This window comes from Chiroxiphia lanceolata, chromosome 1, assembly GCF_009829145.1.
Source record: "Chiroxiphia lanceolata isolate bChiLan1 chromosome 1, bChiLan1.pri, whole genome shotgun sequence".
Classification (NCBI taxonomy): domain Eukaryota; kingdom Metazoa; phylum Chordata; class Aves; order Passeriformes; family Pipridae; genus Chiroxiphia; species Chiroxiphia lanceolata.
The window spans coordinates 121323769-121336704 of record NC_045637.1 but is presented as its reverse complement, the minus strand read 5'-3'; the positions used below and the strand labels follow the sequence as shown (position 1 = coordinate 121336704).

Sequence of the window (12936 nt, the reverse complement as noted above, 5' to 3'; positions counted from 1 at the left end):
GGTTTTCAAGACTTGGCATAAGAAAGTCACAGCCTACAGCATCCAATCTTGGCAACAGTCTTGCTTCAAGGGGAAGGTTGGACTAGATGACCTCCAGATGTCCCTATAAACCAGAGATTCTCTGAAAATGAGACACCAGGACAGTATGCTGGTATTTCCTTCCCAATGAGTGACAGAAACATACCTTTTAAATAGACCAGACTTCAGAACAGCCCAGAAACAGTCTGGGATGTGCTAATGAATACTGCTTCCTAGATTTTCTAGTTTTGGGCAATGCTTTCTCAGGTTGTTTGTGCCCATGGTCAAGCCCTAAGGAGACCACATTCTTTACCCAATATGTCTACAGTTTTTCCTGTTAGCCAAAGCAAGTTTAACATTAACAAAGCTATTCCTTTATGGCATAATACACTCATTCAGACAAACTCCTCCCACAAAAACAAGACGTAAAAGCTTCCCTTTCTTCATTTGGAGAGAGACATAAACCTTTGGCAATTTGCACTCATCAGTACAGAATTCTCCAAGCCAGAGTCCATGTGCATACAGTCGTCTCTCTTCCCTGTGACCGCCTTCCTGGTTCCAGGTAGTAACTCTGGATCCATCTTACCTACAATGAAGACACTTAAGCTTTTTCTTGGGCAGTCCACAGTCCAGCAGTGTCACACTCTTCCCCCCCAACACTCACTACAGTATTTTCTACTTAGACATTTTTCTTCAGAACACACCTTTATAGGAGAGCTGTATGCTTCAGAGACTACATGAAGAAAACCACAGGAAGCAAGTCAGCATTTTCACCACACTGCTCTCATTTTTAGGAAAAACCTCCCTCATAAAAGTTGAGTACCCCCTGCTACTCAAGGAATTTTAGGAAAAAAATTTAGGCTAAGCTAAGAGTTCTAGGACAGTCCTATTTCTGCTTGCTTTTTGACTTCCGGTCTTTAGAGAATGTTATTCCTCCAGAACAATCTCCAACACCTTACTTGCCTGTCCTTTTTTACTGGGAAGCCTGTCCTTTTTTACCTTTCCATCCTCACTTTCTTTCACCATGCACATCCATGCCCCCAGTCATTCAAACTGGACTGTCAGAAGAAAACCACACTGTTCAGTAGCTCATTGTCATTCAGTATCTACAGGTCTCTCTCAATTGCTATCTTCTAGTTGCTTCCCACGCATAACCCTGGGTAAAGTACTCCTACTCTTTGGTATTCTTCTTGTAGATTACTCTTACTCTATTGATCTTCAAAGGATACAGGTTATTTTCATAATACAGGACACATATGTGTCACTCAAAAGAAAAATAAATTTAACAGATGAACAGACACATTCTACAGTGAGGTGAGACAGCCCTGAAAAACATAAGGAAGATTGTCATAGAACTAGATTTTATTATTTAATACTTAAAAAAGTGTGGTTTCATCTAATTTAACAAATGCAAATGCTGGTTAATTTTTTTTTCAAAACCTTCAAAATGACAACAAGTTTTCTACAGTCTACAGATAAAAATCTTTCTTTTAAAAAATCGATTTTTATCTAAAATGTTATAAAACCTGACATGATTAAAGAAGGTAAAGTGCTGATAGTCCATTTAAAACATAGCCATCTTCATTCAAAACACTGTGTGGAACTGACAAAGAATGTCAGTTTTGCAAAAAAATGGTAACAAATATTTTTCCATTGTCTTATATGATAAGAATCTGAGTTTCCTACAATACTGTACATTATAAATATAATAAACACATTATTAATATATAATTTCAAAGTTATCTCAGTCTTCTGAGGGCTTGTAGTTCTGCATTTGAACCATTAAATGATTTTACACAGATACAAAATTTGAGATCACAACATAATTAAGTTACTGAGAAACTGAAAATCTATTAATTCTCCTTTATATAAATTTTTTATAGTAGCAACAAAATTATTTCACTACACAATTACCAATGCAAAAGAAATAATTCAGCAAGAAGGTAAGGTGTATGCTAGTACGATTATTGTCATTTTAGGGCTTCAATACATATTTGTGTGGAAGGTTGAATGCAGTAAACACATCAGAGAACATCTTATTACCCAATAATGCACACAGTCAGCTACCTCATTGGCATTATAAAGTGGTTATTTTAGGTTCCTGTTGCTGTAGGGAAATTTTACACTTTTTGTAGTTCATTTTATTGGGTAATTTCTGATATGTAAGGTAGGACACTGTAAGATAAGAGAAAAGAACATGGATATAAATGGGCACACACACACTATTTCACATGTCCTATTTAGAGAGCACCTAAAAAGTATATAGTCCATAGGTGAGAACTTTAAACAGTTTATGTACACTATTACTTACTTTAAACATTCTTTCCAAAGTCACTAATAAAAGTCAAATTAGGAACAATTCTTAAAATTTCAAGACTGAATGTTTTCAGCCTACTGGTTGTCACCTTATTTAGTAAGTGTTTTATTTTTAAGAAAACGAAAAAAAAATTCCCCGAAGTGTTTGTATCAGCCACATTGTTCACAAAACAGCAGAGGACAAAAATGCATGCTCTTCTAGGATGCATATTAGTCCTCCATTAGAGGAAATCCTTCACCTATTGCTCTAAGAAGTTTGGGAGTTTTTTGGTTTGGGGTTTTTTGGGGTAGTTTTTTAGGGGTTTTTAGTTGTTTTTTTTTTCTACAGAGTAATAATCTGAAACAGACAACCAAACACACACATGAAAGTTGATGTCTGACACCTTCTCTTCCTTCATTCCTCGTCCAATGAAGTGGGCCACAAGAAGACCATGAAAGAATTAGGATTTTATATTCCAGTTGCTCTTGGATAGTTTTTACTCCAAAGTTTCCATCACTGTTCAACATGCAACCACTTGTTTCACAAATGCTCTAGCCTACACTCCACTTCCTCTCAGAACAGCTTTTCTTATTAGTTACTTGGTATCCTGGCAGGGAGAAGTTCTGCAATCTCGTCACACTTTATCCAGTCAGGCACAGCCCTGAGCAAAGGTGCAAGTATAATGACAGGAGAAAGACTTTTGAAATGAGTAAAAGGACTGACCTTTGAAAAGTTCCTACACTTCTTGAAGACTCTGTTTCTAAGTGGTCTCAGTCCTGCTTCTTTATACTTTACAATCTCTTTACTTCTCTATTTTACACTCAATTTATGAAATTATAATTATCTAACCCCAGAAAATGCTGGAACAATGGTCCAAGGCATCTACTTTAAAAACTTGTGGGTGTTTTCTACAGAAGCAGCTTAAATTTCTTCCTCTACATTTACTTCCAAGTAGATATGATCTGGAGTATAAACCAGAGGTTAGAAGTTGCATGTGTTATCATTAGTGTGGTATCTTTACTTTGCCACTAACTAGTGGTCTAAAAAAAAAAAAAGAAATAAAATAAAAACTTGTTATTTCAGTCGTATATTTACTACAAATCTGACACTTTTTGGGAATACACAGACATTTTTTCCCCTTAAGAAAAGGTCTTTCTGTACTTTTTGAAACTTCATGTAGGGTTAAAAGAAAATATTACTAGGAACATCAACTTCCAAAAATCATATGTGTAGCCACATCCTTTCTACACATGTAGATGTATCTTAAAAAAACTCAACTTTCAACAATAAAGTAGCCAAACATTTTTTAAATTTTCTATAGACCACTTGATGCATGTTTAAGCATTTCCATTTTTAATGACCAAAGCTAAAACCACTCACAAGTAGAATGATGAAAAAAAAAAAGTCTATGTAAGAAATGTCTTGTAAAGTTTAAAGCAGTAAGTACACAAATACTATAAAATCCAGTCACTCTAAAATTACTGTAGCTGTAACCTATTATAGTAATTGAACACTCCCATTATACACTTCTATTGAATTTTCTATTTAAAAAGTTAAGTTTCTCAAAATGCTTTAAAAATGGGTAAAGCAATACACAACATTGCCATGGTTTTGACACAGTATGTATATACACACACACACACACACACACACACACACGCATTACTCTGGTCAAATGAAAAGTCAAAGAGAATTCTGTTTTCTGAAGTCATTCAAAGACATTTTATTACTTTTTTCTTATCCTTTCTTCCCTCACTCCCCAATTTTTATCTAGCTATCTCAAGCAATACTTTGGATCTTAAATGGATACTAATTATTCTGCTTTTTTTTCCTTTATCCAGACATTCTTTTTTCCTTTATCCAGTCATTCTTGTTTTCCACTTCTGTGCTGCGAATCCCATAGCAGCTCTCAGCAGCAGTGGTGTCACACTGAACTGAACGGTAGACAAAAAATCAAAACTGTGTTATGGTGAAACAGGTCTAAAAGCAAACTGCTTCAACTTAGAGAGATTCCTTCCTCAGCAACCATTATTTTTAATGAGGCCAGTTCACTTTAGGAATCTTGGCAAAAACCAGTCATTTACTCTAGTCCTAGAGCAATGACTGCAAACTGGGCAAACATAAAGATTACATGCGATGTAAAATCTGCACGTGCATATCATTACACAAAAAAACCCCACGATGTGCTGGGAAAGAGGCCTGTCAAGCTATCACGTTTGTTAATGAAAAGAACAGTTTTATTCCAAACCTGTCTACTGTATCAGATTTGATACAACAAGTGTTAACTAAACATCATGCATAAAAGCTTTGATGAGAAAATCTAACACATTAAACTAAGAAACAGTTCAAGGACAGCAGGAGGCAATTCCAGAACACAGGCACAATCTATAAAGGCAAACTACCACAGCTTTTTGATGTTAAGTAAGTAGCAATATCAGTATACAACAAAGCTTAGAGGCAGACTTGTATCAAGTTTAAAAGTTTAATATCCAGGGTCAAAAGCCTCAACTACCTATTCTACTACTATTTTTCTTAGTGAAGAAATCAGTGTTAAAGTATGATTTACTGAAAGCATTATCTAAATTATCACATGAGGGTTCTTATTCCCTTAGTACCTGAATTTTTAGTATCTCAGTAATGCTGCATCTCAGATACTCAAGACTACAGCAAAACACGTATGTTTGAACTTTGACGAGGTGGGAGGTCAGAGACACTTACTTTGAAAACATATACATTTCTTAAAATGGGTTATGCCCATTAAATGGACTAAGAAAAAGGGCACCAGCTCAAGAGGAGCGGCACTTAGTAAAACTGGGGATAAATTACTGCAGTAGCACTTTAAATTCATGCTTTTCAGGAGAAAGCATAAAAGTACACATTTAAAAAATACAAAACTGGGGGCAAAAAAATCCCCCTTTACTTAAACTAGATATTTATATATGTTTTTGACAATGCTGTATTTTATCTGTCAAACAGGCTACATGATACATGTTAATAGCTATTTAATAATTTACTTAACTAGTGAGATACAATTTTCTAATTATTTTTCCTGGGTATGTGCTTTCTATTGTCCATTTATAAAAGAGTATGGAGGGTAAGATTAAGCTGGTAATTGGAAATGGAGGAAAAATATCTTTTTAAGGCAAAAGAGGGAAAAACCCCCAACTTCGGAATTGTACTTTTTCATCTTTATCTGGAATATAGCAACTTTGCACTGGATACAGAAAACCACATGGACTCCTTTATATATTCTTCTATGCCTGTCCACTCCACAGCTTTTAAGAAATTATTGTGACCTTAACTGTCACTCAGCTCCTTCATTAAACAGGAACCTAATTCTGTTGCTATCACCTTACCAAAGCAAAATCTGTTTTTCCAGTACCCTGACATGATAACTTTTACACTTTTAGCTTTGTAAAAAAATTATAGAATTAAATCACTCTAGTTTTTAGGAATATTAATAATCATTATAAGATATTCTGAGCCCTAACAGTTAGGGAAAACTAATGGGATTGAGGGGAGGAAATGCTTTCTGTACAAATTTTTCTGAATTATAAATTGCCTGTTTTGAGCAGGCTGGGCTGCAATGCCACCTGGTGGCTTAGAAAAAATAACAGGATACTACTTGAACAGTGCTTAATGGTTTGGAAAATATGCAACATTCTTTAAAAATGCCAAATATGGCAACAATGTTTAAGTTAATCATTTGCATCTCTTAGCTAACAAGTCGTTTTTCATTCTGTTTCTCCCAGTGCACAGTATTTTAAGTTTTAAAGTTGACATGTCGAGACCTAACTTCAACTGGAACTTTACAGTTGTTTTCAATTGTAAGTTGAACTTGCCAATGAGTATATTACACTGTAAAGGGTCACACACATACACACAGGGTCTAATTTGCACAATAAATACCTAACATTGAATTTTTCCCCATTTGAGGAAAAATTAAATACAGCAGAAGCCTAAAAGAAGGGTTACTGAAATGCTTTGTAAAATTACACTGTATAATTAATTCCATAGTAAGAACGTTTTTATGGTGTGTGTTGGTGACCTTTTATTACCATCAAGTTCACAATGCTGGTGGGCTGCCTTTTAATCCCTCCGCAGACAAAGGCCCTAAATAAACACAGATCCCTTCCTGGGAAAAAGTCCTCTCTGGTTAAATGGTAAGGAAATGAGTAAATCATTAGTAATCTTTAAAGCCAAAGCTATAAACTCAAGTTACCTTAAGTTAAAATGAAAGTGTCCTGCAAGAGTTTCAAAGTTCTGTCACAGATAGAAATCTCCAGCTCTTGACTCCAGACTAGGCGCCAGCTGATAAACAAACAATTTAAGTCAAGAGCTGGAGAATTCCCAGCTTTTTCATTTAATGGCTTTGGCCAAGAGTATTTATTGCCTCCAGTTTTATTCTCACTTAGTTCTAAGAGGAAATTTAAACTCATCATTATCTTAAAGCCCCATATGGGCCGCAGTCAGCTCACCTGATAGAGCTCCTTTTACTCTGCCTAAGTTCTACTCCCCACTAGAAGTGATGTAATAGTGTAAACTAATTAAATGTAGTTTTAGGCTGACTTTTTAATAGGCTAAATAAATTTTGTTCAATATGGTTTATATTCCCACTTGGGGCAGTAACAATTCCAAAAAGTTTAACTTTACAGTTTCCAGTCTAAACTACTAGTAGTTTACTTCATAAAGGACAACTGAAACGAACAAACAAACCATCTTCAGAACAAGGACAGCCAGCTGCTAAAACAACTGCATTGAAAACTCTTTGCTACAAACTGATCTATTGGCACCAAAATGTACACAGAATCGTGAAAAAGCAGACTGTGTGGCAATTCCAATACTTCAAACGAAACGTTTCAGGAATGCAAGGACATGCATGCAATTAAAATTTGATGTTTAGTACTTGTTCTGGTTTTGGAATAAAAATAGGCAAAGCTATGGAGTTGGAAATTAAATATTAACTAAACATCTGTGGATAAGTCAAGGTGTTGAATGCTGTGAGCAAGTCCAGCATTGAAATATTTCATCCTAACTCAACAGGAAGATATCATCATCAGGTGGCCTCAGATGTCACCTTTCTCCTTCTTCTTTTCTAAATGTATACAGTAGGAGGAGGTTAGAGTTCTTGAATACATATGCTAATGCTCATTTCACCTCAGAGATTTTTAAATCCACCATGATTTAGATTTAGCATTTGTCACCTCATCTCAGGCATCTCCTTCTAATAAAGCATATTTGTCCCGTATATTAATAGTTTAGAAACTTCTCACTTAAGAAATAAATTTCACAACTGTCAGAGATGGAGAACTATGCTTAGCAAGAAGTCTGACTACCATTCCTAAAGGGTTAATAGAACTCAAACTTGAAACCAGGACATTGCATTCCCCTCCTACCCAACCCCCTCCCCACAAAATACTTTCCTAACCTGACTTGGCTGAAAAAGCCAATTAATTGTTCCAGTGTCTGCCAAGACTTCTTATTCCTTTAAAAATGCAGATAGTGTTTGAGACAGCTGGCTACTCCAAACCCAGGTAACACCCCTAAATGTGGAAAGAATGAGGGAACATGAATTATGATTAGTATTTTAAATGGATTTGTAATGAAACAGACAGACAGACATCTTAAACCTACTGTATTTCCAGCATTTATTATTTAAGAAGAGAAAACCTGTGTCTTAGATGTCTCTGCTGCTCCACTGAGTATATGGAAGCAGAATAATGTAAATAGCATTAAAATATGTGGAACTAGTTTTTCTGTCTTTGTTAGGAACTGACTGTACAGACACTATGATGTCATGCAAAACACACACACACATGAAGCAGCCACCAAGTGACAGACAAGAACCTTTCTGAGCCAGAGTCACTGCAATCCCTACAGAAACTAGTCATTTTAGGTCAAGTTAAGGTCATTGCAAAGCAGAGAAAAGAAAATCTTATGACAGTTATATACCAAATATCAGGCTTAGCACCACGCAAAAAATGGTATTTAAATCCTTATTTACATTTCTACATGAATAAGAGATTTTAAATATACTACAGTACTAGGGGAAGCAAGAAAGGAGTTCACAAAACTAATTTTGAAACATTTCTGCTCATTAAGAAGCTCATACTAAGAAATTGTTGCTCACTGAGCAGCAATGGAGCCAATTTAAAGAGGAAGACGAAATTAAACATTTAAATTTTAACTGTTAATAAGTAAAGCATCGATCCATACAAAATTATGTTACTACAGTAGAGTAAAATTATATAAGTTAGTCTCTTTTAATCTCATGTTTTAGAAGGGGCAGCAGTTACTTACATTTGTTGATAGCATTTTCATTATCATCAATTAAATACACTAGATTTATCGTATGCCTTTCCTGTAACTTCAGATTTAAGCCACAGGTTACACTTCTTTAAATAATCTCCTATTTGAATTAACAGGAACACCTGCTTGTAATACACTTTGTGTACTTTTGAAAATCCTTCTATAGCGAACATGTACACTAGAACACAGATAAGTCGTGAGCCAATATTCACAATTTCTAAATACTGGGAAAATTTCAGAAGTTTTCACAAATATATGAAAATGAACACATAAAAAAGAAAAGCGGGAACTGTTTTTCTGGGAGCATGTTTACAACCTTCTAGCCATTTTTTAGTTTGTTTTCTTTTTAAGGAAAAGAAAAATGTTGGAAGCCCATGTTGTAAGTGCAACACTTACAAATAGGGCTTTCGTGCCTGACCTGTGACTTTTCCAGCTTATTTTTCCCCTCCCAAAGCTTAATTTCCATGCAGTTTATACTTAAATACTTAAAAAATATGGAGTTCTATCTCATCATAACGAGTACTTATTCATAGTGACAATGACATTCGTTGGCTTTCATAAGAACTACCTGACTGGGGAGGCAAAGTAATGATGGGCTGCACAAATCAGCTCCAAAGTTCTAAGGTATCCAAGTCATATTGCCTTCTGAAAACACATCCTCAGATTTGGAAGTTAAGATGCAATTGAAGCAAGACATGGAGGTGACCAAGCTCAGGTAGATACCTTCCTATTAAGTGTTGTCAGTTTAGATGCATATTCTAATAACACTTGGCAAAGCTGCAGACAGTTCAGTGGTTTCAGTAACCTTCATGAGCATTAGAACAGTTAAAACTCTATGCCATGCACCAATAAAAGAAACACTCCTTTGCAATTGCAATCCACACCAGGTACTTACAGACAAGCACCTTCCAGTTAATAAACTTTCTCCTGTTCTTTTTTCCCCTCCAAAATCTTGTATGTTCTGTCAATGTGGTTAAATCTTGGTGCTAATAACGCCAAGGTCACAGGTTCAATCGCCTGTATGGGCCATCCACTTAAGAGCTGCACTTGATGATCCTTGTGGGTCCCTTCCAACTCAGAATATTCTGTGATTGGAAATCCAGAGCAACAACTTGAATTTAGAAAATGTGCCTCATTTTATCAGCCAGTGTAGAGGATATTTAAGTTGATAGAAAATAAAGTGATAGAGATTCAAGAATGCTTACTCCCAGCTGTGACCTCATGAGAACAGCAATATACCTTCTAGAGTGAATGAAGGGAGAAGAAAAATGGACATTACTTTTGGAAGGATTAGGAAGTGAGGGACGGAATTTAAAGTGAGTCAGCCATTGTTATGCTGAAGATACAGAAATTAAGCAGTAATGAAACAAAATTTGCTAAGCCTAAATACTTAGTTATGCTTCAAGGTCATATTCACAGATGTGCTTTGAAAATAATCATAAAATATTTTAACACGATATGATCCTATTTCCAAGAAAGGTAGAGAGGAGTATAAGTCATTGTGTTAAGTTACATTTCAACAGGGTTTAAGTAGTATATCAACAAAGTTAGCTGCTGAAAACAGCAAACAATAAAACCTTGAACTTAGGTGATACCAAATTAAAAAATCCTTTATGTTTAGCTGGAGATGAAAGATATTGCCAAATAAATAAAAGAATTAGCTTATAGTTGCATGAAAGGTCCAGCCAAATCACGCCCAGGATGTCAGCTCTACACAATGCTTTGAAACCTTGGAGTTTGAAAGATAGTAGCTCTGTAGCATAAGACAGAGTGATTACCCCACAGACACTTAACAGACACCAAGGACAAACCTCTTCAACTTGCACTAAATTCCCACTGAATTGGATGGACTTAAGAAGATGCCTAAGTGTTACATGCTAAATTGGAGCTTTACAGATGTGCTGTATTAAGGCACTTCTAATTATTTTCTTTGCCATGACTTGCATATAGCTGATATTTCTCGATCCTTAGCAATAAAGGGATACTAGTGAAAATGCTATTAAAATGTTTTGATAGTGATGAACTGATTAATCACTTCTTGTGACATTGTCTGTCTCTGTAAGCTTCTGTTTCCAGGGTCAAAAGCTGAAAATAGCAGGTTTTAACAGATACTAAACTTCTAGTCTTCAGTGATTTTAAATGTTAATGCCCACAAACTAAAAATAAACTAATAAAATTTAAAATGGGTTGTCCCTAAAACATTCAAGATTTGAAATGTCTGACCTTTGAATTCATTAACACCTGGAATTAGGGGGGAAAAAAGCAAGATGGAGAAGACTTTCCAATACTTCAATGGGATCTAATGTCCTATGGTGGACAAAGCTGTTGGTATATGCTGCCATAATTAATTACACCCGTGCTTCCCTTCTCCCTTTTACTAATAAAACAGAAGACAAAACAGAACCAAACATTTTCATTACTTGTCTGTCCAATCAGTAATCGGCATGAACTACCTGAAAAAAAGAAGATCCCAAAAGGATGAGTACACAAGAAGCTGCCAGATCACATCATATTCTCTCCCCACTTTGTTTTCCATTGAGTAGCTTTTTCTTGTAATTCAATAGCAGAGGAAAAAACTAACAAAAACTACTGTCCTTTACTGCTTCCTGTGTAATGAGGTGAAAGAACTGACTCAGAAACTTGTTTTCTATTTTCAGCTGTATTAATTGGTCTAATAAAAGCTTCTACTTCTCTGTACACCATTTTCCTTCTTTGTATTCTTAAGCCACGATGTAAAAGAACATTGGTATTGTGCTACTGTCATTGGTACTGAAGCATTATAGATTCCTATTACTTATGTTGCAAGAATTTAATTAGCATAACAGAGTACTAAGGCAAGAATTTATGACTAAAAAAAGCATTGAAAATCCTCTGTGGGCCAGGAGCACAGAAAAATGGCAACTCACACCACTTTTAGACTTGGAAAATTACTGCACTGAAGTAGTAATTTACACACATCCCACAAGAAATGGCAGAACCATAGGAAATGCCACTTTTAACCACACAGGGTTACATTTGACTGATGAGCACACTTGGTCTGTCTTTTTCCAATTAAGCTCCATCTGCTTCCTCGGTTGGACTGGTTGGCTTGAGGCCTCTCAACAGAACATCCATTGTACGTTACTTCATCCACTTCCCCCAAAACCTTTCTCTGGCAGAAGCCAGGGGATGCTTCCTCAAAGCATGTCATTGGGCAGGGCAGGCCAGATGGGTGGTGTGTGGTAGTGGGAGTGGCATCTGAGCAGTGACAGCAACCTGAAAAAGCATGGGTTTACTAACTCCCAATGCATCCAAGGAAGGGTTAAGTCCCTACAAAATAAAATAAAAAGCACCATTTTTCTTGCATTATATAGTCTGACCAAAAACCTTCTGAAACCAAAATTAAATAGTGTGTTCCCTTCCACTCCCCAACACACACGCTCTAAAATAAATAATGGCCAAACTGATTTAAATGAAATTCTGTAGAAGAATTTGTGCTTGGATGAAAATGGCACATTTGAGCCTGAAGCAAAAGTAAAACCACCAACTTATAAACCTCTCAAAGGGAAGGTTTATAATGGAAATGCCAACAGACCCTTAACTATAGTGGAGCTGTTAGGTGCCAACATATAAATAATTCTAGTTTTTGCGGTCACTTACGATAAATTAGATACAGTGCAACTGGAAACAGTAGGGTTCTGATTCAGTAAACAGCAACAGCCAAGAGTACATGTTTGGATTTTCAGACAAGTATAGCATAGATTTGATGCTGGCTCTGAAATGGAGTCTATAAGGGACATTTGGACTTTTTAAAGTAGTAAGCAAGTCATATTCTGAATTCTTGAGGGCTTGTAAAATAAAAACCTCCTTAACAAGCTTAGCTGCCTACTGTTTCAATTTTCTAAGATTCCTTTACCCCAGTTACAAAAAAACCACTCAATTCAAGACTGGTGTAATTGTCTACTATGGAAAACAAAATACTAAGTAAGTGCACATAGTCACATTTACTGTTAACAATTGCTAAGTATATTAATACAGTGGGGAAAAAAAGTGCCATTGACCAAACAGTAACAGATTAACCACCTTCTTCTTTAATAGGTGTGCCAGTTGTTGCACTACTAATGCAAATACTTTCCTACAGTCCACTTGTTCTAGAACAGGAACAATGCATTTAGGTGATCAAATATTTTCACTTTGGCCCTGAGGAAAATTTGGAAGGAATTTATTGCATCATTTCACAGCAGTTAGGCCCCATGCCTTAACACAATTTGTTGAGGCAGTGAGGGATGCTATTAGTGCTCTCTGCAGGAACTTCCATCTTGGATGGGGTGGGA

General features: G+C 35.9%; 1 protein-coding gene and 1 long non-coding RNA gene across 3 annotated transcripts in view; both read right to left on the bottom strand.

The window, feature by feature from the left end:
• Positions 1 to 12936, bottom strand: part of HIBADH (3-hydroxyisobutyrate dehydrogenase) — an 87850-nt gene that overhangs the window by 49538 nt on the left and 25376 nt on the right. The gene's annotated exons all lie outside the window — the stretch shown is intronic.
• LOC116792972 lies at positions 4019 to 9740 on the bottom strand. The gene is made up of 3 exons (XR_004359327.1): positions 9519 to 9740; positions 7743 to 7857; positions 4019 to 4248 (listed from the first exon to the last, which is right to left on the bottom strand). It is a non-coding gene; the product is annotated as an uncharacterized LOC116792972 (long non-coding RNA).